This window comes from Papaver somniferum, chromosome 1, assembly GCF_003573695.1.
Source record: "Papaver somniferum cultivar HN1 chromosome 1, ASM357369v1, whole genome shotgun sequence".
Lineage (NCBI taxonomy): Eukaryota > Viridiplantae > Streptophyta > Magnoliopsida > Ranunculales > Papaveraceae > Papaver > Papaver somniferum.
In genome coordinates this window covers 78,145,358-78,151,147 of record NC_039358.1, presented here as the reverse complement: position 1 = coordinate 78,151,147, position 5,790 = coordinate 78,145,358, and positions in this window count along the sequence as shown.

Here is a 5,790-nt window from a genome sequence, read left to right as displayed (position 1 = left end):
GGAGAACCCAAGTCCAGTTACACTTCCGCAGAACCAACAAAAGAAGTAAACGTTGGGACTATAGAAGAACCTCTAATATTGAGAATTGGGACCAAGATGGATGTAGAAGAAGAAGAAAGAACTGTTAACCTTTTGCGAGAATATAAAGACATTTTCGCAGGGAGCATGGATGAGATACCGGGAATAGATCCATCAATTGCATGTCACAAGTTGGAGATTAACAAGAATGTGAGACCATTTAAACAAAGAATAAGAAAAATCGCAACATCCTACCATTCTCAAATAGAAGAAGAACTACAGAAAATGCTTGATGCAGGAATTATAAGAGAAGCTAAATATCCAGGGTGGATAGCGAACATGGTCATTGTTCCAAAGAAAAACAAAGGAATAAGGATTTGCATAGATTTTACTGATTTAAACAAAGCCTGCCCTAAAGATAGCTTTCCGTTACCATATATTCCTCAAATGGTGGAATCAGCAGCGGGAAATGATAGGGTATCGTCTTTAGATGGGTACAAAGGATATAACAAAATCCCTCTCGCTGAAGAAGATCAAGAGCATACTGCTTTTTCCCCCCTAGAGGTTTATATTGTTACACGAAAATGCCATTTGATTTGCGAAATGCGGGAGCAACATACCAAAGAATGGTAGAGAAGGTGTTCGCGAAATGGATACACAAAACATTAGAAGTATATGTGGACGAAATGTTAGTAAAGAGTAAAGAAGCCAAAGACCATGTACAGGACCTAAGGGAGATTTTTGAACAAATGCGGCAGTATGACGTTAAACTCAATCCTGAGAAGTGTACCATTGGAGTTGCATCGGGAAATTTTTTAGGCTACATTGTATCAAAGGAAGGAATACAGGTTGATCCAGAAAAAGTGCAAGCAATTCGTGACATGCCAACACCAGCAACAATAAAAGATGTACAGAAGTTGAATGGACTTTTAGCTTCGCTAGGGAGATTCTCTTCGCGATCATCAGATAAATGCAAGCATTTTTTCGATATACTCAAGAAGGGTGCAAAATTAAAATGGACTGATGAATGCGAAAAAGCAGAATCAGGAGAAGAGTTGTTAATCTATCTTGCGACGACGTCACATGCATTAAGTGCCGTGTTATTGCGAATAGACGCAGGAGTGAAGAAACCCATCTATTACATTAGCAAAACTTTTAATACTGCCGAGAAGAATTAATCAAAGATTGAGAAGCTAATCTTAGCATTATTTTATGCATCATTTAAGCTCCGCATATATTTTCAAGCGCACAAAATAAAGGTATTAACAAAAGTACCAATTGAATCAGTGATGAAGAATTCAAAAAGATCAGGAAGAGTGGAGAGATGGAATGCACAAGTAGCCCACTTTGATATTAAATATGAAATTTTGTCTTCACCAAAATCACAAGTTGTTGCAGATTTCTTGGCAGAATTTCCTTTAGAAGAAGATGAAGCGGTAGAAGAAATGATGGATATAGAAGAAGAACACGGAGATCCAAAAGAATTATTAACATAACCAAATATATGGGAGATATTGGTAGATGGATCATCAAATGGAGAAGGCAATGGAGTTGTAATTATTTTAATTTCGCCAGAAGGAGTGAAGATGGATTTTTCATTCAGATTGGAATTCGCATCCACTAATAACGAAACGGAATATGAAGCTGGGATACATGCCTTAAAGTTCGCAATAGAAATGAAACTAGAAAATGCCAGGATCACTAGTGATTCGCAGCTAGTTATTCGCCAAATAAAGGGAGAGTACACTACAAATGAACCATCCTTGAAGAAATACAAGAAGCTCTTTGAAGAATTGTCAGCGAAAATCCCAAAAATAAAATGGAGGCACATTTCAAGGAAGGATAACAGACTCGCAGACGCTTTTCTTTCATCTCAAGCATGATGACAGATCCAACTGCGAGATGCACAAAAAATACATACACTTCTGTCACCATCAATCAATAAAGAAGAAGAAGAAATGGACGTGATGATAATAGACGGTGGAGAAGAAGAACAAATGAACAATATCGCAGATTGGAGAACAGAACTTCATGCATATTTGGCGAAAGGAGAAACAACAAGAAATAGATTGGAAGCACACAATTTAAAAATCCGCGCAACAAATTATGAATTAAGAGATGGGCTGCTATACCGAAAATCCTTTAATGGACCATCACTCAGATGTTTGACACGAGAAGAAGGAGAAAAGGTGCTAAAAATGTTACATAGTGGGGACACTGGCAATCATAGTGGGGGAAGATCTTTGGCACATGGAGCAAAAATGCAAGGCTATTACTGGCCATACATGCACGAAGATGCAAAACAAATATCAATACGTTGCGAAGATTGTCAGCGACATGGAAAGAAAATACATGCACCTGGAGCACCATTGTCATCTTCAACCAGTGTGTGGCCTTTTGGAAAGTGGGGCTTAAATATTGTGGGGCCATTTTTACCAGGATCTGGACAAAGAAGATACTTAATAGTCGCAACATATTATTTCACAAAATGGACAGAAGTGAAGGCAATACAACATATTCGCGACAAAGATATCTTTACATTCATATTCGAAAATATCATTTGCAGATTCGGAATTCCTGCGCAGTTGGTATCTGATAATGGGAAACAATTTGAAGGACAGAACATAGAAATGTTACTTAATGTATTTATGATAAAATTTGGAAAGTCTACTCCTTTGTATCCATAAGATAATGGGAAGGTAGAGGCAACAAACAAAACAATTGCAGATATACTAAAGAAGAAATTAGAAGGACACCATAGAGCATGGTGCGAACAAGTACATAATGCAGTATGGGCTTATAATATAACTAGAAGAGAAGCTACTGGAATGTCACCCTTTTGTTTAACATACGGAGTTGAAGCGGTGTTACCAACAGAAGTTGTTATTCCGACAACAAAGAGAGAAGCTTGGGAGAAAAATCTTAGTGCGGGTTTGATCTTAAGCAAACTTGATGAATTAGAAGAAAAAAGAGAAAGAGATTTACAACATATGGAGAATTATCAGCGAAGATTAGCCCGAGAATATAATAAACGTGTCAAAGTACGCGAATTACATCCAGGAGATTTAGTTCTGCGAGAGACACCAATATATCAGCGAGAAAATGGTGGAAAGTTAGCGAAAAAATGTGATGGACCTTACATCATTAAGGAGATAGTTGGAACAGAGCTTATAAATTAATGGATCCAGAAGGTAGAGATGTTGGTCATAGACTTGACAGACCATGGAAACATTGTACTTAAAAAGATATTATCCGTAAGAAGCTTTGAGAAGTTATGGATTCTGAAAGAATAGTTGCGAGATTATTCATATCAAAACAAGATCATGATGTGCGAACTTTCGCAGAGATAATCATAGAACAATGACATAAAAGAAAGGGGCGAACCTTTATGGCGTACACCCTAGTTCGCGAATAAAATTTCGCAAGAGGCAAATGTAAGACCTAAAGTACGTCATATAAGGGGGTACCTGTTGCATGGCTCAGGGAAAGGCTACACCGCCACCGGAACCTGAGTCATGGAGATTTGGGGTCAATAAAGCCCATCCGGGAGAGGCACCTTGGATTCTCAGCTTAAGCATATGACTTAGGTTGGGCGACTAAGGTAATAAGGACTCTCCCAAGGAGTGCAGAATCTGATCAAGGCGCCGAGGTACACGGTTGAGTCAAGAGTGCCAGGGGCGTCTGGAGCGTACCTTGCCATTCTTGACAAGTCTTGGCTTATACTGCACTCGGCCCGAAGAAAACCCCACTTAGGGTGCAGTCTCGTAACCATAAACCCTATAGGTAAAAGGGATAAGAGGCTGCGAAAACAACTGGTTGTTGTTAAGACTGGATGGGAGGAGCTAACCTTGTATGGTAGAAGTACGCCTCCTTGAAGGGGCAACCAGGGGGAGATAAGGGCGGCACCCTCCATTAGGGAGCTGATAAGTGTCTTAAGACGCAAATGTCATGAGGCTTTTTACTCGCAAGGGTATTAAGGCTTGTCATATTTGTGCAACAATCCTGAAGAGGCAATAATACTAGAGAAAAAGATAAGACGAGATCAATGGGTTTTCGCATGAAAGTGCGAAGACGTCCTGCGATTTCGTCGCAAGACGACAATAATGGGGCTTTATTTTCGCAAGAAATTTAGGCCTATATATTGTCGCAACATTCCTGAAGAGGCAATAATACAAAAGAAAAAGTTAAGGCAAGATCAATGGGTTTTTGCATGAAAGTGCAAGGACGTCCTGCGATTTTGTCGCAATGACAAGAGGTGGCATAATAAGACCTTTAATTAGGAAGGCAAAATAAGACCACATGACAAAACAAAATATTTATAAGTATTCATAACAGATCATTTCTCGCAAGAAAGATAATGAGAGGCAAGTATGGGAATCAGTAAACAAGAGGCATTATCTTTCTCGCCAGCAAAATACTAAAAGAGAAAATTAATTCCAAAGTTGGTTGAAGAATATTATTCGCAAGAAATAATAAAGTGAAACAATTCAAGAAGATAGAACTAGATAAGAAGCTCATGCTTCAGTATTAATTCCAGTAGAAGGAGATAATGGACGCTCTTCGCCAATGTTCTCATTATCGCCAACCTCTTCTTCATTTCGATTCTGATCTTCACCAACAATAATTCCTTTGAAGGGACTTCTTTTTCGCGCCACCTTGATTATCCAGCAATTACTTCTTTAGAAGAGATTTCTTTTTCGTTTTCATCTTGATTAGCACCAGCAGTTGCTTCCTTAGAAGGGATCTCTTCTCCATCTTCCAAAAGACTATTCTCTCACCACTTTCATAATCATAATCACTGTCAGCAGGAATTTCATCATCATCTACTTCCAAAGGTTCGATTGATGTAGGAGGAAGAGATTTGGACAATAAAATATCATTTACAAGGACTTCAGCGGAGATGAACTTGACGAAGAAGTGCTCTCTGATGATTCCTATCTTGAATATCCTTAAAGTAAGCAAGATAATCAAGTCTTCTTTCTGCTCGGTCGCGAGAACCAGTAAGGACAGAGACGAGTAGTGCATTTTCTTTGCGAATTTTGGCATATTTAGCCTCCAAAACAGAAATGGAGGAATGAAGATTTTTCTCAGACTGCGAAAAGTAGAATACAAAATTTCAGTAAGATGAAGAACTCAAAAAGATATGACAAAGAAAAGATAGTTAAGGCAGTCAAACTATTATGACTACCTTCCTTTTGCGAAATAAGGTGTTGAATCAAGGTCAGACAACTATTCTCCCAACGGTCCATGCATCATCAAATTTATCTCCAACTAAACCTTTAAGTCGAGACTGAAGATTTTTCTCTTTAGAAATAAGAAAGGCATTTTTCTTCGCAAGAGAAGAATAAGATTCTTCTAATTTGGAATATTGTTCTTTAAGTTGATTCGCCTTTACACTTAAAGCTATTCTACCTTGAATGAGTGTATCTCTTTCAGCGATAGATGACTCTGTTACTTCTTTAAGTTCATTTCTCAAAGAGCGAAGAGATTGTTCTTGGTCATCACATACTTTCTGAAGGATGCTAAGTTGTTGCGAAGATATCGCCATCTTATTTAAACAAATTCGCTTCTCTTGAGATAGAGTTTTATTCTCATCTGATAAAGATTCCATCCCTAGATTAGCTTTAGTTAAAGAATAAGAGAGGCGAGATATTTCATTACTTAATAAATCTTGCCTCCGAACTAATTGGGTATTTTCATTGGTAAGTTATTTATATGATCAACAGAGTATGAATAGAGGTTATCTAATTGGTTATATTGATCCATCAAAAT